The 27,308-nt window shown below is 49.0% G+C and overlaps 1 protein-coding gene across 1 annotated transcript in view; it reads right to left on the bottom strand.

Annotated features, from left to right (window-relative positions):
* srp14 (signal recognition particle 14) overlaps positions 1-22,872 on the bottom strand; it is a 106,401-nt gene extending 83,529 nt beyond the window's left edge. Inside the window, exon 1 of the mRNA XM_078233450.1 lies at positions 22,869-22,872. The gene's annotated coding sequence lies outside the window, so the exon portion shown is untranslated. The remainder of the gene's footprint in view (positions 1-22,868) is intronic.
* Between the last annotated feature and the right edge of the window lie 4,436 nt (positions 22,873-27,308).

Consider the following 27,308-nt stretch of genomic DNA (forward strand, 5'->3'; position numbering starts at 1 on the left):
GACAGGCACCCATAACTATCCGACGGTGAAGCGAGAGAACCACCTACTCAGCCACAGCTGACACTGCTCTTTCCACTAGCACTCAACGTAACAAAAAAAAAACTTCCAAAGCAACTTAGCAGCTCTCCCGATCTGAAACTAGAGATTAATAATGCAATCTATCTGAAATGGCAGTCTCCCAGAAAGCAGTGACCTTCTTTTAACTATCGGAGTATGTGTTGGAGTTACAGAATAGGATATCCACAGCCCCTTCCCGAGGGGAGGAATTATAACCAGTGGGCTTTATGTATAAATGTTTAATGTGCACAAGATCTTGCTGTGTGTGCACTTTTCACACCAGACTTAGCCCATTGACTCTTGGCTATCGGAACTCCCCAAGTTACCACATCTATTTTTATTGCTCTTTATTTTTGGTTTCCATGTTTTAGATGGTTCTCAATAGGTGAGACTTCTCTGCTTATGGTTTGATTTTGATTTGATTTGATTTATTATTGTCACATGTATTAGTATACAGTGAAAAGTATTGTTTCTTGCGCACTATACAGACAAAGCATACCGTTCATAGACAAGGAAACGAGAGAGTGCAGAATGCAGTGTTACAATCATAGGTGGGGTGTAGAGAAAGATCAACTTAGTGTGAGGTAGGTCCATTCAAAAGACTGACGGCAGCAGGGAAGAAGCTGTTCTTGAGTCGGTTGGTACGTGACCTCAGACTTTTGTATCTTTTTCCCGACGGAAGAAGGTGGAAGAGAGAATGTCCGGGGTGCGTGGGGTCCTTAATTATGCTGGCTGCCTTGCCGAGGCAGCGGGAAGTGTAGACAGAGTCAATGGATGGGAGGCTGGTTTGCGCGGTGCGTTGGGCTACATTCATGACATTTTGTAGTTTCTTGCGGTCTTGGGCAGAGCAGGAACCATACCAAGTTGTGATACAACCAGAAAGAATGCTTTCTATGGTGCATCAGTAAATGTTGGTGAGAGTCGTAGCTGACATGCCAAATTTCCTTAATCTCCTGAGAAAGTAGAGACATTGGTAGGTTTACTTAACTATAGTGTCGACATGGGGGGACCAGGACAGCTTGTTTTTGATCTGGACACCTAAAAACTTGAAGCTCTTGACAATATCTACTTCATCCCAGTTGATATAGACTGGGGAATATTCTCCACTACACTTCCTGAAGTCGATGCCAATCTCCTTTGTTTTGTTGACACTGAGGGAGAGATTATTGTTGCCGCACCAGTTCACCAGAGTTTTCCCATATCCCAGAGTGTTTGCACGTGTTCTTATATCTAGGAGGGGGTTGGCCCAAGTAAAGTTTCCTCTACATTTTGTGATGTAGTGGGCTGAGGAATAACATAAAGTTTCCTCCACATTCCAAGGCATTGTGGTATTGGATACAAGGTAAAGCACCCTCAATATTCACAGATGGGCAGCATGGTGGCAATGGATGGCGCAGTGGCACAGTGGTTAGCATTGCTGCCTCACAGCACCAGGGTCCCAGGTTTGATTCCGGCCATCAGGTGACTGTCTGCGTGGAGTTTGCACATTCTGCCCGTGTCTGCGTGGGTTTCCTCTGGGTGTTCTGGTTTCCTCCCACAGTCCAAAGACGTGCAGGTTAGGTGAATTGGCCGTGCTAAATTGCCTTTTAGTGTCAGGGGGATTAGCAGCGTAAATATATTGGGTTACAGGAATAGGGCCTGGGTGGGATTGTTGTTGGTGCAGGCTCGATGGGCCAAATGGTCTCCTTCTGTACAGTAAGGATACTATGATCCTACGCGATTCAACAATGGTTAAATACAGGGTGAAATTTCAGATAAATTTCAGGTGTCAGACAAAGGGTTAAGCACCCTCCATATTCACAGATTCAGTGATGGTTAAATACAGGGTAATAGTCCCCACCGGGTAAGATACAAAGTAAAGTTCCCTCTACACTCCCAGTTATTGGGGGAGCTTAGGTACAGAGTAAAAGTTCCTTGCATTCCCAGTTGTGGGGATGTTGCATACAGGATAAAGTTTCCCATAGAATCCCTAATAATGACGTCAGATACAGTGCGATAATCCCTCGATATTCTTAGTTGTAAGCAAATTCGAAACAGGGTATTGTTCTCTCTCTAGTTTAGAGGGTTAGACAGAGGGTAAATGTTGCTCCGAGTCCCCAGTTATAGGGGATTAGATATAAGGTAAAGTTCTCTTTACACTCCCAAGTGTAGTGGACAGTGGTGGTGGGAGGATTAGATAGTGTGAGTCAGTCTCTCTCCAGTTCGATAAAACAGAATTCATTCTCCTTTATCACACTGCATGGCAGTTAAACAGCTCATTATCATTGAATGCCTTTGGACAGAAAACTGGCGAGCTATGACTTTAATCCCGGCCGGATCAGCTAGAATGGCTGGGAAGGGGCCTCTCTGAGAATCCCAGGGAAGACTCGTGCATTGGAAGTGATCCCATTTGGCCAGCAGATTGCACTGGTAACAGACAACGATAATGAAGCTCATTAGATTGATAGCAATCTGTAGTTTCTGGTCTCTGGTCTCTGATCCAAATCAGTCACTGGTGACTGAGTCAGTCTAAACATCCAGGACTAATTAAAGGCGTCTAGGATTCTCCATTAACCCGGGGCAGGGTAAAGTCACCTTGGATGAGCGTGCACCAAGTTAGGGCCTGCAGCACTTATTGAACAGCAGGCCTCAGATTAATGAACTGCACAAGTTCAAAGTTCAGCCCAGAATGGGCAACATGGTAATGTCTTCTGGCCGTGAATTGGCACCAGACTTACTGCTCTAAATCACAGGCAATTTTACGCTCCATTCTCCACCGTCCCAATACATTCATCCATCCAACCAAATCCACGGTGCGTTGTCCGATATTTTTGTACTGGAGGGAGAATAGGAAATGTGGAAGAGCGGCAGGTTCTGGTTGTCCAAAAGGCCAAAAGGCCAAAGCTGATGGACTGTTGACCTTTATCCTAATGGGATTGGGATAGGTATTGGTCTTGGGTGGGGTACATTTGCAAACGCACTGGCATGAAACTGGGGCCTAAAGGGTTAAATCACCAGGAAAGATTTCTTTCTCGCGTTGATGGATTTGGGAGCTTGGGTTCCCAGATTGGGCTGCTGCATTTTCTAGGTCACAACAGTGAGTGAGCTCCAAAAAAGAAATGGGGTGGGATTTTCCGGCCACGCTCGCCCCAGTGCTGGAAAATCCCGCCCGGGGATCTTTGCATGGTCCATGTCCCGCCCGCTACGATTCCCATGGTGGGTGCGAGCCGTGAACTTTAACTGTACAGTGCTGTAGGATGACTGACATCATCTAACTCTTACCAAATGGTAGAATAGACCCAAAGGGCTCAATGGCCTCCTATCCTACCCTCCCTGAAAGGTCAATAAGCTGCTAATTGGTGGCATCCAATTGACCATTTTAAACCTGATTCTAGACAGGGCAGGTTCACAACACGCTGAGGAGGGGAGGTGGGGGTGGGGAGGGAGCCGGGGGGGGGGGGGGGGGGGGAGGGGAGGGGACGGTGGGGAAACATCTTGGCACACAAGGTAGGGGGAGTGGAATGATGCACTTTCAGAGACTTTGGTGCACAAAAAAAGATTTATTTACAAGAACTGCAGCATGTCTGCAGCTAGTTCTGGACTGCCACTGTCTACGAGAGCTCCTCCCCTTGGGGTGATTCCCCACTCTGAGTCCCAACTGTCACCTGTGGTAAACCACTGTTAAGCTTATTGCCTGTGTGTGTGTGTGTGTGACATGCCTGGACATGACCCTGCCGGCCCTGCCTGATCCTCCTCCCCCACTGGTCCAGGTATAAAGGTGACTGCTCCCAACCCCCCTGTCTCAGTCGCCGGACCAGTTCATCGGCATGGGTGTGCTCCAAGTCTTTTGCGAATAAAAGCCTATTTGTTCTTGCATACAAACTAGTCTTTGCTTGATTGATGGTGTATCAATTTTATTCGCAAAAAGTTTTGGGATGGAGCAGATACTAAAACCCGACAGATTAGAATTGGATCCTCAAGCCGGAGGAGCCTCTAACAGCTTCGATCACTGGCTGCGATGTTTCGAAACTTTCCTCACTGCCTCCGCCTCCGACCTCCGGACCAAAACTGACAAGCTACACGTGCTCCACGCCCGGGTAAGCGATCAAGTATTCTCGATGATTAGAGACGCTGAAACTTATGAGGATGCGATTGAACTTTTAAAAGGCCAGTACAACAAACAGACTAATGTAATCTACGCCAGACATCTTCTGGCTACTCGCAGACAACAGCCAGGAGAATCGGGCGACCAATTCCTGTGTGCGTTGCGAGCAATCAGAGATGCCTATGTCACGGGTATCAGGTCAAACTATATCCGACAACGACTGCTGGAACAGGGTGGGCTGCATCTACAAAAGACTAGTGCTTGCCGACTCATTAGATGTGGCCTTCCGTAATCTCGAGGCCTGCACCCCCGACCACGGGGGCGCATCGTGGACGCCGCAGTCGCCGCCACCTCTGTACTCGGGAGGGCCGCAGGCCTACGCCACGCCACGTCCCACCAATGACCCAAGCGCTGCGGCAGTCTTTGGAGGCCCAAAGTGCTACTTCTGCAGCCTGGGGAAGCACCCCCGACAACGCTGCCCGGTGACGGATGCGATCTGCTCCGGGTGTGGAAAGAAGGGCCATTACGCGAAGGTATGCAGGGCGAAGTCGACCTCCAAGCCCAGTAGCGCCGCGTGCGACCCACGGGGGCCGCCATCTTGGGCGCCGGTAGCCACGTGTGAGCCGTGCGGGCCGCCATCTTGGAGGCCGTCAGCCGCATCGCAAAATCCAACAGTGGCTTCGGTTACGCTGGACCAATCCAGGCCTCACCAACTCGCCAGGTCCATGATGGACATCGAGGTAAACGGTCGCATTACAAACTGTTTATTTGACTGTGGGAGTACGGAGAGCTTTATTCACCCTAACACAGTGAGTCGCTATGTCCTTTCAGTACTGCCAGTGAAGCAAACGATCTCCATGGCTTCAAAGTCCCACTCGGTGGATGTCCTCAGATACTGCGTGGCGACCCTGACTGTACGGGGCACAGTGTACAAAAACCTCAGGCTCCTCATGCTGCCACAATTCTGCGCTGCCGTACTCCTGGGGCTAGATTTCCTGTGTCACCTTAAGAGCGTCACCGTGGTGCATAATGGGCCTTTTCCCCCGCTCTCTGTTTGCAATCACCAGTTCTTAGATTGCCCACCGTGCACCACCTGCAGCCTCTCGACCCTTAAAGTCGCCCCTCCCTCACTGTTTGAAAATCTGACCCACGACTGCAAGCCCATCGCCACCAAGAGCAGACGGTACAGTGCTGGAGACAGGGCTTTTATCAGGTCCGAAGTAAAATGGCTCCTTGGGGAGGGGATCATTGAGGCCAGTACCAGCCCCTGGAGAGCCCAAGTAGTAGTTGTTAAGACTGGGGAGAAACATCGCATGGCCATTGACTACAGTCAGACCATTAACCGCTACACGCAGCTGGACGCGTACCCCCTTCCCCGCATATCTGACATGGTTAATCAGATTGCGCAATATCGGGTGTTCTCCACCATCGACTTAAAATCTGCATACCACCAGCTCCCTATCCGCCCGGAAGACCGCCAATATACTGCCTTCGAGGCGGATGGCCGCCTCTATCACTTCCTTAGGGTCCCCTTCGGCGTCACCAACGGGGTCTCGGTTTTCCAGCGTGAGATGGACCGAATGGTAGACCAGACCGGGCTGCGGGCCACCTTCCCGTACCTGGATAACGTCATCATCTGCTGCCATGATCAGCAGGACCATGACGCCATCCTCCACAAATTCCTCCACACCGCCACACTCCTAAATCTGACCTATAATAAGGAGAAGTGCGTATTCCGCACACGCCGCCTCGCCATCCTTGGTTGTGTTGTGGAGAACGGGGTCATCGGTCCCGATCCTGACCACATACGTCCCCTCCTGGAACTTCCCCTCCCCACTAGCCTCAAAGCACTGAGGAGATGCCTGGGCTTCTTCTCGTATTACGCCCAGTGGGTCCCCAATTATGCGGATAAAGCCCGTCTGCTCATCAAATCCACCTCTTTTCCCCTGACGGCAGAGGCCCGCCTGGCTTTCGACTGCATCAAAGCAGACATCGCGAAGGCCACGATGCACGCTGTAGACGAATCCATCCCGTTCCAGGTGGAGAGCGATGCATCTGACTTCATCCTGGCCGCCACCCTTAACCAGGCGGGCAGACCCATGGCCTTCTTCTCACAAACCCTCCAAGGCCCTGTCGAGAAGGAGGCCCAAGCCATGGTGGAAGCTGTACGGCACTGGCGCCACTACTTAGCTGGTAAACGATTCACCCTACTCACGGACCAATGGTCAGTTGCATTCATGTTTAACAATACGCAGCAGGGCAAGATCAAAAATGATAAAATATTGAGGTGGAGAATCGAGCTTTCCACCTACAATTACGACATCCTATACCGGCCCGGGAAGCTCAATGAGCCCCCAGACGCCCTGTCCCGGGGAATATGTACAGTAAGAAGTCTCACAACACCAGGTTAAAGTAGGTTAAAGTTGGACTTTAACCTGGTGTTGTGAGACTTCTTACTGTGCTTACCCCAGTCCAACGCCGGCATCTCCACATCAGGGAATATGTGCCAGTGCACAAATAGACCAATTGCAGACTCTCCACAACGACCTCTGCCACCCGGGGGTCACCAGGTTTTTTCACTTCATTAAAGCCCGTAACCTGCCCTACTCCATTGAGGAAGTCAGGTCTATAACCAGACACTGCCAGGTCTGCGCAGAGTGCAAGCCGCACTTCTATCGGCCAGACAGAGCACACCTCATAAAGGCCACCCGCCCTTTCGAACGCCTAAGCGTCGACTTCAAAGGCCCCCTCCCCTCTTCTGACCGCAACGTATACTTCCTCAACGTCACTGACGAATATTCACGGTTCCCCTTCGCTATTCCCTGCCCGGATATGACCTCGGCCACGGTCGTCAGGGCCCTGCACAGCCTCTTCACCCTGTTTGGTTTCCCTAGCTATATCCATAGCGACCGGGGATCCTCCTTTATGAGTGATGAGCTGCGACACTACCTGCTCTCCAAAGGCATAGCCTCGAGTAGGACCACCAGCTACAACCCCAGGGGGAACAGACAGGTAGAGAGGGAGAACGCGACAGTCTGGAAGGCTGTTTTACTAGCTCTGAGGTCTAAAGGTCTTCCAGTCACCCGCTGGCAAGAGGTCCTCCCTGATGCACTACACTTGATTAGATCACTCCTTTGCACAGCTACCAATGCTACCCCTCATGAAAGAATGTTTGTTTTCCCCAGGAAGTCCTCCGTGGGGACCTCACTACCGTCGTGGCTGACATCCCCAGGTCCTGTCCTGCTCCGGAAGCACGTGAGGACCCATAAGTTGGACCCCCTGGTCCAAAGGGTCCAACTCCTCCACGCCAACCCCCAATACGCCTATGTGGCGTACCCCGACGGGCGGGAGGACACAGTCTCCATTCGAGACCTGGCACCCGCAGATGCCCCAGGGACCACGAAGACCCACAACCCCATACCCCTAACCCCCGTATACAGCACGCCTGAGCCCCAGGAGCCGCCACCACGCACCCGACAATCAGAAGGGACTACAGATGACTCGAGCGACTACGGCCTGGCGCCTGAACCAACACCACGGCCACCGGAACCAACACCACAACTGGCACTACGACGGTTGCAGCGGCAGATCAAGCCCCCAGAGAGACTGAATTTGTAAATTTGTAATTCTGTAAATATCATTCCACCCACCTCACCCCTGCCGGACACCTTTTTAAAAGCAGGGGGTGAATGTGGTAAACCAGTGTTAAGCTTATTGCCTGTGTGTGTGTGTGTGACATGCCTGGGCATGCCCCTGCCGGCCCTGCCTGAGACTCCTCCCCCCCTGGTCCAGGTATAAAGGTGACTGCTCCCCATCCCCCTGCCTCAGTCGCCGGACCAGTTCATCGGCATGGGTGTGCTCCAAATCTTTTGCGAATAAAAGCCTATTTGTTCCTGCATACAAACTAGTCTTTGCTTGATTGATAGTGCATCATCACCCAGGCCAGGTGACTCTTACTCTGCTGTTCTTGGCTTAAAGGGCCCCCTTTAACTCCTTTATACAACCTTCAAGAACTAATTTACTCAGTCCAAAATTCTAACTGAACACAGTATACATGGGTTGGGCAATTATAAATCAAGTTTTTGGGGTTTTTTTCTGTTTCTTGTGGAGCTGTGGTAATTCTGTAGTCTGAGATGTTTCCACAGGATCAGTGGCAACAGGAACTGCAACAACAGGTACCTCCTCTGGTACAGACAGTTCATTAGCGTTTGCTTCCCCAGAGGCACCAGTTAAGTCTATAACAGGCCAATTTGTGGTCGGTGCAGACTCGATGGGCCAAATGGCCTCTTTCTGCACTGTAGGGTTTCTATGATCTATGATCAGGTAAAGTTAAAAGTTTATTTATTAGTCACAAGTAGGCTTACATTAACACTGCAGTGAAGTTACTGTGAAAACCCCCGGTGTCGCCACTCTCCGGCGCCTTTTCGGGTACACTGAGGGAGAATTTAGCACGGCCAATGCACCCTAACCAGCACGTCTTTCAGACTGGCCTGGTGGACCAGGCCATTCCCAAGAGGCTGTAGCAGGCAACCTTTGTTGCAGTTGGCACTGTTGACAGTGCTCGACTATCTTCTCGATATCAGCATCAATGCCAGGCCACCACAAATAACTCCTGGCAAGCGTCTACATCTTGGAGATGCCGGGATGAGTGCTGTCAGGAGCAGCTCTCTGCCAGGCACAGGCACAACCACTCTTGTTCCACAGAGCACGATACCATCCCGACAACTCAATTCATTCTTGTGGGTAAAGAATGGTTTCATTTCCTCGGAAATTGGCTCATTTACCCACCCTGTAAGTATTTTGCCTCTCACTTTGGACAGAAATATGGAAACATAGAAGATAGGAGCAGGAGGAGGCCATTCGGCCCTTCGAGCCTGCTCCACCATTCATCACCATCATGGCTGATCGTCCAACTCAATAGCCTAATGGATCTCAATCGGTCCAGTTCCTGATCTTCTGTGTCGAGACTGGCAATGTGTCTAAAGGATTTAATGCCATGATGATTCCTTGTGGTACTGGAGTACATGCGATACTTTCTTTCAAGGGTAGGCGGCTAAGAGCAGCCGCGTTCGCTATGTGTATTCCAGGTTGATGCTTGAAAGTATGTTCATAAATGGACAGAATTAGCGCCTACCATAATAGGGTGGGTAAATGAGCCAGTTTCCGAGGAAATTAAACCATTCTTTACCTGCCAGCATAATTAAGGGCCCCACGCACCCCGGACATTCTCTCTTCCACCTTCTTCCATCGGGAAAAAGATACAAAAGTCTGAGGTCACGTACCAATCGACACAAGAACAGCTTCTTCCCTGCTGCCATCAGAGTTCTGAATGGACCTACCTTGCATTAAGTTGATCTTCCTCTACACCCTAGCTATGACTGTAACACTACAGTCTGTACTCTCTTGTTTCCTTCTCTATGAATGGTATGCTTTGTCTGTATAGCACGCAAGAAATAATATTTTTCACTGTCTGCTAATGCGTGTGACAATAATAAATTACATCAAATCATTGAATTCTTGCTGAGGGGAACAGCAGAATAGTCTTGTCCTCTTTGAAGAGGCCCAACAGAAATTTGTGGTCAGAAATGCTGGGTAAAGTGTCTTGTCTAGATCACCAACAACCTGTCCTGGTCCCTCCACGCCGACACTATAGTTAAGAAAGCCCACCAACGCCTCACTTTCTCAAGAGGCTAAGGAAATTTGGCATGTCCACTATGACGCTCACCAATCTTTACAGACCCTCCATAGAGAGCATCCTTTCTGGTTGTATCATAGCTTGCTATGGCTCCTGCTCTGACCAAGACCCCAAGAAACTACAAAGGATTGTGAACTTAGCCCAGTCCATCACACAAACCAGCCTCCCATCCATTGACTCTGCCTACACTTCTTGCTGCCTTGGGAAAGCAGCCAGCATAATCAAGGACCCCACGTATCCCGGCCATTCTCTCTTCCACCTTCTTCCATCAGGAAAAAGATAGAAAAGTCTGAGGTCACGTACCAGCCGACTCAAGAACAGTTTCTTCCCTGCTGCTGTCAGACTTTTGAATGGACCTGCCTCACACTAAGTTGATCTTTCTTACACCCCAGCTATGGCTGTAACACTACATTCTGCACGCTCTCCATTCCTTCTCTATGAACGGTATGTTTTGTCTGTATAGCGCGCAAGAAACAATACTTTTCACTGTTGTGGGAAGGTACTGAGTCTACCGAGTGATATTTGCCGGAATTTTACCGACACATCCACCCCAGAATCGGGGCATTCTCCGTTGGCCTCGGGTGGGATCTTGCGAGCCTCAGGCAGGCAAGGCGGTAGCCCACCGACTGAAGACACAAGCCGCAGACACAAATTGCTGACATAAATTGCAGAGATGGGTGTGGCCAATCAGAAGGTTGCAATTCAGTGTTGCTGAGTCAATGGGGGCAAAGAGGGGATGTTACTAAAAAGTATATGTATGTAAGTCTTGACCTTATAGATCTCTTTCTGTCTCTCACCTTTTGGGATGGAGCCATCTTGTGTGAAGCAGCAAAACTCGATCGGAATTTACTACCGGACTTTGTCTCTTATTGGAAATATGACTCACAACACTGTCTACCCAACCATGTGACAATCATAAATCAAATCAAATCAAAAATGTCAGTACTGATGGAATTTCTTGACCCAAAAGACTGTTGATAATCTTTCCTTGTCAATTTGTGAGTAGTTTTATTCAGACTCTGAGAGGATTCTTGACACATACCCTATCGGCCTATCAGAGCCATCGTCCATCTTATGGGACAGCATCGCACCGATACCAAGTGGGGAGACATCTTTAGTTCTTTCGATGGGTCAAAGTGTGAGAAATGCAGCAATTGCTTTACTCTGTTCCTATGGTTTCAAGAAGCAGTTAGATGGAGCACTTGAGGTGAAGGGGATCAAAGGATATGGAGAGAAGGCGGAATCAGGCTGTTGAGTTGGATGATCGGACATGATCATAATGACTGGTGGAGCAGGCTTGAAGGGCCGAATGGCCTCCTCCTGTTGCTTGTTTCTATGAAAGCTTCCTCCTGGAGAGATTTCTGTAATGACTTCAATCAGACCATTGAGGTTGGCCTATTGGAGGATGAACTCCCTGATTAAGGATCCAGTAAATGGGCCAATCAGGGAGTCTTTGCCTTGTACTTAACCGAGTGTGTCAGTTCCTCTGACCCTTGGAGATAGAATGTTAATTGTTAGCACTCTGTGTACCACTGTTAGAGTTTGTAAATAAAGGGATTTTGGTGAAGGGACTTCTGCCTCCAAAGACTTATTACACCTTCCAAGACCAATTATGATGTTTCTTTTGCAGAATATGCAAGGGGGCCAGTACAGTCGTTAATTTTGATTAAAAAATGTCCATAGTAGTTTACCATCCCTAAAAATGATTTGAGTTCAGTTCTATTTGTGGGGGCAGGCGCCTCCTTTATCGCTTTGACTTTGTCTTCCACAGAGTGTAATCCTTGTGTGTCTACACGATGCCCCAGGTAGGTCATCTCAGTGGCTTGAAAGGTGCATTTCTCTTTCTTGAGATGAACTCCAGACTCCTGAACTCTCTTTAACATCTCTTCTATGTTTGCTGGACACTCAGTCTCTGTTGGCCCGGTTATAAAGACTTTGTCGTGGTACACTACAAACTCTGATAGCCCCTCTAGCAGACTCTCCATATTGGAATGTTGCACATGCTGAAGACACACCAAAAGGCAGGCCGTGTACTGGAATAAGCCTTTGTTTGTGTTTATTGTGACAAACACCTGGGGAAGCGTCATCTAATTTGAGTTGCTGGTAGGGTGAAGTTGGAGGTTTGAGGCCCACTGAGAACTCACAGTGAGTGTGTGAAGAAGGCAGGCAAAGGTACGAGCACCTCTGTTGTCATGGCCTTCATTCTTAGAGCAGCTACACCTGACCAATAGGAATACATGATACTGCCATGGGAGATACCCAGAATTCCTGCCTTCTCACAATGCCTCCTAGAACAACAACCTGGTCTCCTGACAGCTGAAACTTCCTTAGCTGCCATGTAGATGGTCACTAACTCTGCATCCCATCTACCTCCACCCTCCCTCTGTCACCCTCAACCTTCCTCCCGTCATCCTCAGCCCTCCCAGCATCACTCTCCTCAGTCATCCCTCCCCCAATCATCCTCAAGCCTCCAACAGCCTTTGACCCTGTGCCAGTGACCCTCAACCTTCCAACTCTCACCTCTGACCCCCGTGACCCTTGACCTGCCTGCTGTCATCTTTGACCCTCCCTCCATCATCCTTGATGTGCCCTCAGTATCCCTCGACCTTCCTTCAGAAGCCCTTGAACTGCATTGCTACCATCTGGACCTGCTGTGCTTCATGTTTGGTGACCTTTCCCTGACTGTTGTTCTGCTATGTGTGGAATGGCTGCCTCCCTTTACACACAGGACTAAACTATGGCAATGATAGAGCCTGCCCTATAGACCAGAGCCTGGCCCCCTTCTGGCCACTTCCTCCCCCTCCCCTGCCCGTTCCTACACAGTGCCTTGTGCTGCCATCTGAGGGTGCAAACACCACCCAACTGTTAGGCCATTTCATGTCCTGACCACCACCACCTTGCCCCTGCCATCTTCCTTGCCGCTACCACAATGTCTGGCTTCTCCTGCTCCCATCCACTGTGCCGTTGAGTTGGACAAAGACAAAACCTCACCTCAAGGCCGAACAACCTTGCCTGGTGTACACCACATTTATGGGAGGTAGGAGACTCCCAGGCATGGATGGCTAAACCTTGAAGGTGGGATTTAATTTGATGAAGTTCTTATTTCAGCCGTAATCGTTGTATAAAATGGATGACAAATAGGTTCCCACTCTCAGGTGGCATGGTGACCACTCCACCGCTAAAAATGCTGCCAACTAATTTTCTCAAACTCAACATTGGGAAACCTAAATCCTGGCTCATCCCCATCTCATTTCCCACTCCTACAGATCCCGTTAGGTTCTGCTCAGAAAATGCTACATTGCTTCATTCTTGTCTTGGTTAATGGTCTCAGGATCTGAAGGCCTTAGGCTCAAATCCCAGTCAGAACACTTCATAGAATCCCTATTATACAGAAGGAGGCCATTCGGCCCATTGAATCTGTGCCGGCCACAATCACATCCAGTCCCTATCTCCATAACCCCATGTATTTACCCTTCTAGTCCCCCTGACACTAAGGGGCAATTTAGCATGGCCAATGCACCCAACCCGCACATCTTTGGACTGTGGGAGGAAACCGGAGCACCCGGAGGAAACCCACGCAGACACGGGGAGAACATGCAAACTCCACACAGAGGCCCAAGCCGGGAATCGAACCGGGGTCCTTGGCACCATGAGGCAGCAGTGCTAACCAGTGTGCCACACTCCACTTGAGTGTGGTAAGACACTGTCTGTCTTCTCAGTTAAATGAAAAAAGGATCTCTTGGATAAAGAGCGGCGTAGTTCACCCTTGTATCCTGGCCAATTTGCAACCAACATCGCTATTGGCTGGCCATTGGCTGATTTCAGTTTGTGGGAGCTGGCTGCATGGTTCCCATGCTGCAACAGTGATGACACGGTAAAAGTGCTTCCATGGCTGTCAAGCACTTTGGATCACCGTGAAAGATGATTGAGAACAGCGAGAGTTCTTTGTGTCGAGAGGGGAGGAGTGATATGCCAAAGCCCTCTGGGGGGCTTGGCTTGCGTTCCTGCTTTCCATGTTCTCATCCTGCCTCTGTGCATTCACTGTGGAGCAGGCCCCTGACACATGGCGGCCAGCTTCACCAAAGTTAACTTTTGACTGCACCTTCTGACCTCAGCAAATCTGCCAACGTGACATTGGCATTGGCAGACTTCATGTCAAAGAAACATTTCATTATTGTCGTCAAAGAAACAAAGATGGCAGCATGGTGGCACAGTTGTTGCCCCCCCCCCCCCCCCCCCGCCCCCCCCTCCCGCCCCCCCACCTTGACTATTAACTGCTTCCTCTGAAACGGCCCAGCAAACCACTTTGTTTGCTGCTTTTGTTCCAACCTTTATCTCATAAAAATCTACCAATCTCATATATAATCCCTACGGTGCAGAAAGAGGCCATTCAGCCCATCAGGTCTGCACCTATTCTCTGAAAAAGCATCCCACCCAGGCCCATTCCCCCGCCACCCCACACATTTCCCATGGCTAATCCAACTGGCCTACACATCTAATGACACTAAGGGGCAATTTAGCATGGGCAGTCCACCTAACCCGCACATCTTTGGACTGTGGGAGGAAACTGGAGCACCCGGAGGAAACCCATGCAGACATGAGGAGAACGTGCAGACTCTGCACAGGCAGTGACCCAAGCCTGGAATCGAATCCGGGTCCCTGGCGCTGTGAGGCAGCAGTGCTAACCACTGTGCCAGCGTGCCACCCTCAGTTCATGTAGTGGGCAGACGCTTCCCAGGCACGAGATGAAGGCAAATCCTATCAATTTCACTCACAGCTGAACACTGGGGGATGGTAATCTCTGGTCTCGCTCGCTCCAAAACTAGAAAATCCAGCCCAAAGTCAACGGACATTTCCATGGTCCTCCCCTCGCCCGCTCCGATTCCCGTGGCAGGCAGGATAGTAAAATTCCGGCCTGGGTGGCAGCCTGTCCTGTTGAAACATAATTAGATTCAGAGCAGCACGGTAGCACAGTGATTAGCACTGCTGCCTCACAGCACCAGGGATCTAGGTTCGATTCCCGGCTTGGGTCACTGTTTGTGCGGAGTTTGTACGTTCCCCCTGTGTCTGTGTGGGTTTCCTCCGGATTCTCCGGTTTCCTCCCACAGTCCGAAAGACGTGCTGGTTAGGTGCATTGGCCGTGCTAAATTCTCCCTCAGTGTACCCGAACAGGCACCAGAGTGTGACGACGAGGGGATTTTCACAGTAACTTCATTGCAGTGTTAATGTAAGCCTACTTGTGACAGTAATAAATAAACTTTTAAGAAAAGAGGAGTGAGTGCTTGTGCAGTGCTGGGAGTGCTTTGGGGGGAGCTGGGCTGCTCATTGCGTGAAGTGTTGTCTATTGTCCATGTGTTCCTTGAGGCTTGGCATGAATTGTTAATTAAACAGGCCGCAGCTAACTATAGCCAGATGGTCTTGCCATTTCACTGCTCTCTGAGGAGTCTCAGAGCGAGGCCACAGTCACAGCATAGAGAGACAACTAATAATTGGATCAGGTGGTTGCTGCTCACTGAAGCCCAACACGACAAACCACCCCATTGCAGATACTTTGTGCCGAATTTCCTGGCCCTTCCTGAATAGTGCATCCTGGCGTTAGTGTGTGAATTGTTCGGCACCTGAGTTACACCGATCCACTTCACTCAAGACGATCCCAGCTTTAATTTCTCGATCCAGTTACAAGGGCGGCACAGTGGCACAGCGGTTAGCACCACTTTTCACAGCGCCAGGGACCCGGGTTTGATTCCCGGCTTGGGTCGCTGTCTGTGCAGAGTCTGCACGTTCTCCCCGTGTCTGCGTGGGCTTCCTCCGGGTGCTCCAGTTTCCCCCCACAGTCCGAAAGATGTGCTGGTTAAGTGCATTGGCCGTGCTAAATTCTCCCTTGGTGTACCCGAACAGGCGCCGGAGTGTGACAACTAGGGGATTTTCACAGTAAGTTCATTGCTGTGTCAATGTAAACCTACTTGTGACTAATAAATAAACTTTAAACTTTCTCAACCTGTGTGAATTGTTCAGTTTGGGGTGGGGGAATCAGAGTTGTTTTTGTTGTTCGTTCTGGGCATCGCTGGCCGGGCCAGCTCTTGTTCCCCACCCCGAACTGCCCTTGAGAAGGTGGCAGTGAGCCATCTTAATGAATCATCGCAGTCTACTTGGTGCAGCTACACCGACGGTACTTCTTTTTTGCAGCGGTTTGATACAACAGAGTGATTTGCTGGGCCTTTTCACAGGGCAGTTAAGAGTCAACCACATCGCTGTGGGTCTGATGTCACATGTAGGCCAGACCGGGTAACGACAGCAGATTTTGTGAGCGACACGGTGGCACAGTGGTTGGCACTGCTGCCTCACAGCGCCAGGGACCCGGGTTCGATTCCCGGCTTGGGTCACTGCCTGTGCGGAGTTTGCACGTTCTCCCCGCGTCTGCGTGAATTTTCTCCGGGTGCTCTGTTTTTCTCCCACAGTCTGAAAGACGTGCTGGTTAGGTGCTTTGGCCGTGCTAAATTCTCCCTCAGTGTACCCGAACAGGCGCCGGAGTGTGGCAACTGGGGGATTTTCACTTCATTGCAGTGTTAAGGTAAGCCTACTTGTGACACAAATAAATAAATTTAAGCCTCTTTAAGAGCCCCATTGGAACCGAGCCCTAATCTTTTCCTTTTTCGTGTGCTGTCCACTTTCAGCTAATGATGTCTCGGCGAAGTGCCTTGGGACTCAGGCTTGAAAGTGTCCCGTCTCCATCTTCTTCCTCTCACTCCCTCACCATCCAATCCTCACCCAAACTCGGGAGGAGACTGAGGCACAGGTCTCCTCCATTTCCTCCCACATCCCCTTTGCCCAAGGGTATTGATATTTTTTGCCACCATGCTAATGTTACTGAATGAGAAACCCCAGATGAGCACTGCAGAGACCTGAGTTCAAGTCCCACCACACCTTCCTGGGGTAGTTTAAACTCAATTAGTTAATAAATCTGGGACACACAGCTAACGATGACCATGAAACTGCTGCCTGGTGTAAAAACTCATCTGGTTCACTCACGTCCTTTAGAGAAGGAAATCATAGAATCCCTACAGTACAGAAAGAGGCCATTCAGTCCATCAAGCTCGCACCGACAACAATCCCACCCAAGTCATTTCCCGTAACGCCATGTATTTACCCTGTTAGTCCCCCTGACACTAACGGGCAATTTAGCATGGACAACCCACCAAACCTGCACATCTTTGGACTGTGGGAGGAAACCGGAGCATCCAGAGGAAACCCACACAGACACGGGGAGAATGTGCCACCATGCATTGGCTGTAAGGCACTTGAGGACTTCATGAGGTCATGAAAGGCACTATATAAATGCTTGTCCTTCCTTCTTGGCAACTAATTGGTTTCTCCCATCTCTCTCCGCTGTGAGGCCGCAGTGCTAACCGCCGTGCTGCCCCAATGGAGAGAGGTGGGGAGGTTTGATGTAGCGGCTACAGGCTGTACAGTTGAAGAGACTGCCTGATAACCATGGGCAGTTGGAAAGGAGGGGACAATCTGAAACTTCAGGACACGAGCTGGGAGGTGGTTGGATAATCCTCCCTGCCCCCAACATGTCAGAGAGAAGTCTTGTTTCTAATAAAAAGCTTGAAGGTGGTAGTTTTGGCACCAAGTGGGAATTCTATTAGGAGCCCACTGCATGTTGCTAAGTTGGCCGCCCATCAGCAAGATGTAAGAGCCAAGTTTCTTGGACGGAGCCAAATTCCTTTAGGCCTTTCCCTCTTCCGAGTGCGAGTCAGACATGCATTGCCAAGTTCTATCATTACAAATGTTACTAATAGTTTTACCAACTTGTAAACACAGGAGCTTTCTTGAAGTAAAACACACATGAGCTGCACTGCGTCAGACTGGGCAGACTTGTTTCCTTTTACCTGATACGCACTGGACAAGATCTGGCAGCGAGACACATACAAGCTGCTCCTTCTAAATGGGAGTGAATTGTTCCCTGTTACTCAGGCTGCTGAGGTTCTTGTCTTTGTCCCTTCCCTTAGAGAGCAATGTGAAAGAGTTGAAGGAATGGCAGGCGGAATAACGGTCCGACAGCGTGGCACCATCATTGTTTGCACATCTCCGCACTCTGCCCTGAGATCGCAGCATGAAGTTGTGGAAAGATGTGTGGGCTGATTCAGCCTGGCAGGCCACAACGTGAACACTCCTCTCCCGTGGCCATCTTTATTGCAGCTGATGGCGGGACAGATCAACAGTGACCTAACTGAATGGTGGAGCAAGCAGGCCTGAGGGGCTGAATGGCCTCCTCCAAATGTTGATGTTCCAATGTTGAAAATGCATCTTGGTCAGGGAGGGTGGCAGGGAGGATGGGGTGGGGAGGGGGGGGGGGGCGGGAAAATCACAGAAAGTATGAAACAAAGTTCCCCAAGTTAGTCTGAAAAAAGCACCCGTCTGCAGTAGTGTAAAGGTTTCCACCTTCCTCAGGGTCATTTTAAGTAAAATCGCCAAATGTGAGGTAAATTACTGGTGGTTTGGACACACAGCATAAAATTGGACAATCCTGGCTCCCATTCTGTCAATGCCTCAATTTTGAACTTCTCATTCTTGTAGTCAAATCCCTCCGTGACTTTGCCCCTTCTTATCCTCATCACCTCCAGTGGTCCTTATTCTGGCCTTTCCCATATCCCTGATTCCCTTAGCACCATGGTGGCCATGTCTTCAGCTGTCCAGGCTCTGAGCTTCTCATGGTCAGTCACAAGGCCCAGGGATTGAATGTCAATCCAGACAATCCCAGTGAGTGGAGACTGCCACGCTGGACTTGGAATGTGGATTGACATCCAGCACAGTGGCACAGTGGTTAGCACCGCTGCCTCACAGCGCCAGGGACCCGGGTTCAATTCCGGCCTCAGGTCACCGCCCGTGCGGAGTCCGCACGTTCTCCCCGTGTCTGCGTGGGTTTCCTCCGGGTGCTCCGGTTTTCTCCGACAGTCCAAACGGTGTGCAGGTTAGGTGGGTTGGCCATGGTAAATTTGTGGGGTTACGGGAATAGGGTGGGTGAGAGGGGCCTAGTAAGATAGTCTGTCAGAGAGTGCAGACTTGATGGGCTGAATGGTCTCCTTCTGCACTGTAGGGATTCTATGATGGGATAATTGTGTCTGTTGGGTGTGGGTGGTCTGTAAACCCTCAGGAAGAACACCAGGATTAATCCCGAACTGACTTCAAGCTGTACTGGCGATTTAACCTTGTGGCCCCAAAGGCCCTTGTAGGGTTCTCAGCAGATCTGACAGCATCTGTGGAGAGAGATTAGAGCCAACATTTTGAATCTGGAAGATCCTTCATCAGAGATATAGACAAAGAAAATATTGTTTATTTATTTGAAATAAATAAATTCTAATTTATTTATTTGAAATTATTTTATTTATTAGATCCTGAAAAGTATGAGGTGATACATTTTGGAAGGAGTAATTTGATAAGGAACTATACCATGAAAAGTCTGACACTGGGAAGTTCCGAAGAACAAAGGGATCTTGGCGTGTTTGTCCATCAATCTCTGAAGGCGGAAAGGCAGGTTAATAGGGTGGAGAAAAAGGCATATGGCACACTCGTCTTTATCAATCGGGGTACAGATCACAAAAGCAGAGAGGTCATGATGGAGTTGTATAGAACTTTGGTGAGGCCACAGCTGGAGTCTGTGTGCAGTTCTTGTCGCCACGTTATAGGAAGGATGTGATTGCACTGGAGGGGGTGCAGAGGAGATTCACCAGGATGTTGCCTGGGATGGACCATTTGAGGTTGGATAGGCTTGGGGTGTTTTTTCTAGAGCAGAGAAGACTGAGGGGGCGACCTGATTGAGGCGTTTAAGATTATGAGGGGCATGGACAGGGAGCAGCTGTTCCCTTTAGTTGAAGGGTCAGTTACGAGGGGACACAAGTTAAAAATGAGGGGGGGGGAAGTTTCGGGGGGATTTGAGGCAAAACTTTGTTACCCAAAGGGTGGTGACAGTCTGGAATGCGCTGCCTGGGAGGGTGATGGAGGCGGGATGCCTTACATCCTTTAAAAAGTACCTGGATGAGCACTTGGCACATCATAACATTCAAGGCTATGGGTCAAGTTCTGGCAAGTGGGATTAGGTGGGCAGGTCAGGGCCTTTCATGCGTCGGTGCAGACTTGATGGGCCGAAGGGCCTCTTCGGCACTGTAGTATTCTGTGATTCTGTCAGATCTTAGATTTTGCGGCATTTTCTGTTTTTGTTTCAGATTCTGGGATCTGCAGTGTTTTGCTTTTATCTTAGCCACAAACGTAAAGTTCTCATTGCTGTTTTCCAATCTCACCATAATGTCCCGCCCCCATTCTGTGACTTCCTGTAACCCGCGAACCATCCAAGATCCCAGTTCAAGCATAACCGTTGTCGATTTGGGGTTTTTTCTGCACCTTCTCTGGTTCCTCTACATCATTTTTATAACGGAGAGGCCAGTACCACGCACAGCATTCCTCATAGGGCCAAACCAAGATTCTCCACAGGTTTACCACAGCTTCTCTGCTTCTTAATTCTATCCTTCTGGAAATGAAGTCTGGCGCTCTCTTTGTTTTTCTTAAGGCCTTGATAACCAGCATTGCTGCTGTTAGTGACCAGGGGAGGTGATGGCCCAGTGGTATTATCACTAGGCTGTTAATCCGGAAACTCAGCTGATGTTCTGGGGACCCAGGTTTGAATCCCACCACGGCAGATGGTGAAATTTGAATTTAAAAGAAGTCTGGAATTAAGAATCTACTGATGACAATAAAACCATTGTCGATTGTCGGAAAAATCCAGCTGGTTCGGTAATGTCCTTTAGGGAAGGAAATCTGCCGTTCTTACCTGGTCTGGCCTACATGTGGCTCCAGAGCCACAGCAATGTGGTTGACTCTCAACTGCCTTCTAAAGGTAAGTAGGGATGGGCTACAAATGCTGGCCAGTCAACAACGCCCATGAATAAATAAGAAAAGATGCCTGTCCTGATCTGCTCCAATCCTGGCTACTTGCGCTACCCTGATTTCCCTTCATTCTCCAGGCCCTAAACGCTGAAGGTCCCTCCCTCAAAATCTCTGCTTCACCACATCTCCCTCCTTCTTTAAGTTAGACACTCCTTGCAACCTACCGTCCTTCCCTCCCCGCCCCCACCCCCCCCCCAACCCCTGACCCCCACATCGTCCTCTCCTGCCCGAACATCAACTCTGCGATGCGTGGTCTCAAACCTTGTTTGCGTTGCACTCCTTGGGATGTCTCACTGCGTTAAAAGTGCTACGTCATGCAAAGTGGCTGCTGTTACTGTGGGCAATGCCAGAGGAGGTCCACATGGCGTGGTCGCCATGAGACTGCCAATATCGTGCGAGGACTTGGGAGTTGCGTCAGCTGAGCTGAGGGAGCTCGGTGCGTGATGTGACTTTATTTTGGTGGTTGGTTTGAGTGTGGGCCGGGTTCCGCGGTGTTTACAGAGATATTAGTCACTTGTAATTGAGGTTTAATTGCCAGTTACTGTCAAATTTGCAGATTGAGAGAGAGGGATGAGTAACAGCTGGAAAGCACAGGCACAGCAACTCACAACATGCTTTAAGGTGCCAAACAGCGAGGAGGATAAACATAAATGGTGAAATTCCACCTTGTAGCGCAAGGATAGAGTTGGATTTGATTTGATTTATTATTGTCACATGTCTTAGTATACAGTGAAGAGTATTATTTTTTGCGCACTATACAAGGCATACTGTTTAAAGTTTATTTATTCGTCACAAGTAGGCCTACATTAACACTGCAATGAAGTTACTATGAAAATCCGCCCAGTTGCCTGTGCGGGTACACTGAGGGAGAATTTAGCATGGTCAATCAACCTGACCTGCACATCTTTGGATTTTGTTCATAGAGAAGGAAAGGAGAGAGTGCATGTTCATCCACAAGGAACTTTTCCAGTGTAGACAATCAAAATATAACAAAACTTACTCCAACTTAGAAATCAAAGAAAAGGTGTTTAATAAAGAAACTTCATTACTCCAAACTTGAAGCCTCGCCCTGGGCCACTCCAAGCAAAAACAACAATTCCCAACAGGTTCTTATTTATACTGAGTCAGCTGGTCATCACATCATTCTGTCATTGGTTACATGGTTTCCTGGGTCAGCTGACCCTTTACAACAGATACAATGTTATCACCGGTTACATTCTAACAGTGCAGAATGTAGTGTTACAGTCATGGCTAGGGTGTAGAGAAAGATCAGTTTAATATAAGGTAGGTCCATTCAAAAGTCTGATGACATCAGGGAAGAAGCTGTTCTTGAGTCGGTTGGTACATGACCTCAGACTTTTGTATCTTTTTCCCAATGGAAGAAGGTGGAAGAGAGAATGTCCGGGGTGTGTGGGGTCCTTGATTATGCTGACTGCTTTTCCCGAGGCAGCGGGAAGTGTAACCAGTGGATGGGAGGCTGGTTTGCATGATGGACTGGGCTTCATTCACAATCCTTTGTAGTTTATTGCGGTCTTGGGCAGAGCAGGAGCCATACCGAGCTGTGATACAATCAGGAAGGCTGCTTTCTATGGTGCATCTGTAAAAGTTGATGAGAGTCGCAGCTGACATGCCAAATTTCCTTAGTCTTCTGAGAAAGCAGAGACGTTGATGGGCTTTCTTAACTATAGTGTCGGCATGGGGGGACCAGGACAGGTTGTTGGTGATCTGGACACCTAAAAACTTGAAGCTCTCGAGCCTTTCTACTTCGTCCCCGTTGATGTAGACAGGGGCATGTTCTCCTTTACGCTTCCTGAAGTCGATGACAATTTCCTTCGTTTTGTTGACATTGAGAGAGAGATTATTGTTGCCGCACCAGTTCACCAGATTCTCTATCTCATTCCTGTATTCCAGGTGGGTGGAAGAGGCTCATGTGGAGCTCAAACACTGACAAGGATCCATTGGGCTTGTTTCTGTCTTGTACATTCCATGGAATTCAATGTAAAGGCCAAACCACGTTTCCTGTGCAAAATAACTCCTCCGAGGCTGGCGTCCCTTCATCAGACGTAGATTTAATCACATTGTAGGCAACGCTCAGACAGGTACGTCCTGGTATAAACCCCGAGTTATTTTTAATTCATTCCTGGGACACAGGTGTCGCTGGCTGGCCACCATTTATTGCCCACCGCTAGTTGCTCTGGAACTGAGTGGCTTGCTCGGCCATTGCAGAGGGCATTTGAGAGTCAACCACATTGAGTCATAGAATCATAGAATCCCTACAGTGCAGAAGGAGGTCATTCGGCCCATCGAGTCTGCACCGACCACAATCCTCATAACCCTATTTATTTACCCTACTAACCACCTGACACTAGAGTCAATTTAACATGGCCAATCAACCTAACCCACACATCTTTGGACTGTGGGAGGAAGCTGGAGCACCCAGATGAAACCCACGCAGACATGGGGAGAATGTGCAGACTCCACACAGACAGTGACCTAAGACTCAATGGGCCAAATGGCCTCCTTCTGCACTGTAGGGATTCTTTGATTAACGTTGCGAGTGTAACATGATTCTTCTTTGGAACTCTTCCTCTCCTTGTAACCCAAAGGCCCAGGCTCTGGGGAAACAAGTCCAAATCCCATAGTGGGCAGCTGGTGCAACTTAAATTCAATTAATAGAGAAACATAGAAACTAGAAGAAGGAGGAGGCCATTCGGCCCTTCCAGCCTGCTCCATCATTCATTTTGGTCATGACTGATCATCAAATTCAATTTCTTAGTCCCCCCTTCCCCTTGTCCCCCGATATCCCTTGATCCCTTTAGCCCCAAGAGCTATATCTAATTTCTATGGTTGTGAATTCCACACATTCACCCCCCCTTGGGTGAAGAAATTTCTCCTCACCTCAGTTCTAAAAGGTTTATCCCTTATCCTCAAACTATGATCCCTAGTTCTGGACTCCTCCATCATTGGGAACATTATTTTCGAATCTACCCTGTCTAACCCTGTTAGATTTTTCTAAGTTTCTATAAGATCCCCCCCTCACTCTTCTAAACTCCAATGAACACAATCCTAACCAATTTAATCTCTCCTCATATGACAGACCTGCCATCCCAGGAATCAGCCTAGTTCACCTCCTCTGCACTATATATATTTGGAATATAAAGCTAGCTTCAGTAATACTACCATTAATTGCCATTAGCTTTATATTCCAGATTTATTAATTGAATTTAAATTCCACCAACTGCCATGGTGGGATTTGAACCCATGTCCCTTGGAGGACTCAGCTGGGCTTCTGGATTTCTGGCGCAGTGACTTTACCCTGTTCCCTCCTTAATGTGATCTGAATGAGGATAATCTGAAACTTTACCAACAGATGGAATATATAGGCCTCGAATCAGACATGGAGTAGAACTCTTGCAGCCCATGGTTCACAAGAAGCTTCAAAGTGGGCAGCATTGTCAAATTTACCTGGGCCTCCTCTGGTCTGTTGCCTGTTTTTCTGTTGCTGGGCAACAGGCTGGAACTCCTCCGATGTTGAGGTTAACATAACGATTGGTCCCTGGCTATACATAAGCCCCGCTTGCTTTTAGCAGGGGTATCACTGGGCCTGAGTACATAGAATCCATCGAATCTCTACAGTACAGAAGGAGGCCATTCAGCCTATCGAGTCTATACCGACCACAATCCCACCCAGGCTCTACTCCCATAACCCTCATTTACCCTGCTAATCCTGACACCAGGGTCAATTTAGCACGGCCAATCCACCTAACCCGCACACCTTTGGACTGTGGGAGGAAACCGGAACACCCGGAGGAAACCCACGCAGACACGGGGAGAACATGCAAACTCCAGACAGACAGTGACAGTCACCCGAAGCCAGAATTGAACCCGGGTTCCTGGCGCTGTGAGGCAGCAGTGCTAACCACTGTACCACCATGATGCCCATGAATCACCACCATGATCCACAAATTGGAAATGCCCGGGAAGGAGTCGGATTGAGCGGTTCTGACATTTTATTCCCGACCGTTGGTGAGTCAGGAGTTAAAATCGAAGCCAGCACCTCTGAGATGTGTTGAAAGGAGATACCCCTGAGAATCTGCCCCCAAACCAAGGTCAGTCTCAGTGGGTGGGTTGAATATAGCAAAGTCCTCCATGAGGGAAAATGTTGCAACCACAAAACAAAAACAAATCATCTTCAAAGGGGCGACCAAATGATCTCCATAGTCTTTGAATCTTAGACCAAATGGCACTACAAAGAGACTGAAAGATGCCAAGTGGTTTAGATCATTGACCCCCCCCCCCTTCCCTCGCCCGCCTCCTGCCTCATCAAAGTGGCCTACTGTTCTATCTTTGCCCAGTGTTGTCAGATTTTTCAGCTGAGGTTTGGTTTGCCAACTCTGGTTTGGCCGCGTTCCTGAAGGTTTCATCATGTGACCTTCCACCTCCCAGTCAAACAGACAGTTTTTTTTCCCTTACTCCAATATTTTTCTAACTACTAAAAATGCTCAGATGGATGATGGAAAGCCCACATTTTTTTCACCCCGCCCCCTCCCAATGGAATTTCTTTCTGGGATTTGCTGCGGGGGCCTGGAGATGATTCTTTAATTCCTGGATGAGGAAAAAGGCTACAACCACAAAACGAAAACACGTCATCTTCAAAGAGCAACCAAATAATCGTCATAGGCTTTGAATCTCAGACCAAATGGCACTAGGACAATCCTGGAAAGCTGGCAACCCTGACTCAGGAGAGGCGGGGAAGCAAAGCTCGATAATGATACGAGGGTGATAGAAATAGAAGGTTGCGCTGAAAGAACAAATGAGGAGCAGGCTTGTTGGACTGAATGGCCTGTGTGCTGTAGGTTCCATGTCATTCAGTACACCTGGGGACAAAATAAATTCATAGAATCCCTCCAGTGTGGGAGAGGCCATTCGGCCCATTAAGTCTGCATCATCTCTCCAACAGAACATTTTACACAGACCCTTTCCCTCGCCCAATCCCTGGAACCCTGTACATTTCCCAAGGCCAATCCCCCTAATCTACATATCCTGGGACACTAAGGGGCAATTTAGCATGGCCAATCCCCCTAATCTACACATCTTGGGACACTAAGGGGCAATTTAGCATGGCCAATCCCCCTAATCTACACATCTTGGGACACTAAGGGGCAACTTAGCATGGCCAATCCCCCTAATCTACACATCTTGGGACACTAAGGGGCAATTTAGCATGGCCAATCCATCTAACGTACACATCTTGGGACACTAAGGGGCAATTTAGCATGGCCAATCCCCCTAATCTACACATCTTGGGACACTAAGGGGCAATTTAGCATGGCCAATCTATCTAACGTGCACATCTTGGGACTGTGGGAGGAAACCGGAGCACCCGGACGAAACCCACGCAGACACGGGGGGAACGTGCAGACTGCACACAGTCACCCAAGCCAGGAATTGAACTCGGGTCCCTGGAGCTGTGAGGCAGCAGTGCTAACCACTGTGCCACCATGCCTCCATTACAAAGATGAAATTAATAGACATTCCATCAACTCCATGTCAGATTTAGGATCTGATGCTCCCTGGGCGGCACGGTGGCACAGATTAAAGCCGAGACTCAATAGCCGGAATTGTACTCGGAGAACGGCATTCTTCGTTGGCCTAAGGTGGGATCAAATGAATGTCGGGTGGACATGCCGGGAAAATTCTGCCCAATGTATAAAAAGTCTCAAAGTAGTTCACACAACTGTGAACAAACAGAATTTGTCACTGAGCTACATAGGAAGATATGGCTGTGGAGGAATTTCCTAGGTTTGGAGGGATTTTCTTATGAGGAGAGGTTGAGTAGGTTGGGCCTGTACTCACTGGAGTTTCGAAGAATGAGTGGCGACTTTATTGAGACATATTGGACTCTTAGGGAACTTCACAGGGTAGACTCCGTGAGGTTGTTTCGTCTTGTGGGAGAGTCTCGGACATTCATCATTGATAAAACACACTCATATTCCAGTTCAGACAGGTGACCAAAAGCTTGGCCAGGGGTAGGTTCAAAGGGGAAGCCTAAAGGGGGAAAGTGAGGTGGAGAGGCAGAGAGGTTTAGAAAGTGAATGCCAAAGGTGAAGGCAGATACAGAGCTGCCAATGCTGGAGTGATTAAAATCAGGAGTGAGAAGGGAAGGCTCCGGCCTCGTGGTATTATCACCAGACTATTAATCCAGAAACTTCTTCTTTATTCGTTCATGGGGTGTGGGCATCGCTGGCTGGGCCCATTTATTGCCCATCTGTGAGGGCATTTGAGAGTCAACCACATTGCTGTGTATCTGGAGTCACATGTAGGCCAGACCGGGTAAGGACGGCAGATTTCCTTCCCTAAAGGACATTAGTGAACAGATGGGTTTTTTCCGACAATCGACAATGGTTTCATTGTCATCAGTAGATTCTTAATTCCAGATTTTTATTAAATTCAAATTTCACCATCTGCCGTGGTGGGATTTGAACCAGTGTCCCAGAGCTTTACTCTGGGTCTCTGGATTGCTAGTCT

This window comes from Mustelus asterias, chromosome 18 (genome assembly GCF_964213995.1).
Source record: "Mustelus asterias chromosome 18, sMusAst1.hap1.1, whole genome shotgun sequence".
Classification (NCBI taxonomy): Eukaryota; Metazoa; Chordata; class Chondrichthyes; order Carcharhiniformes; family Triakidae; genus Mustelus; species Mustelus asterias.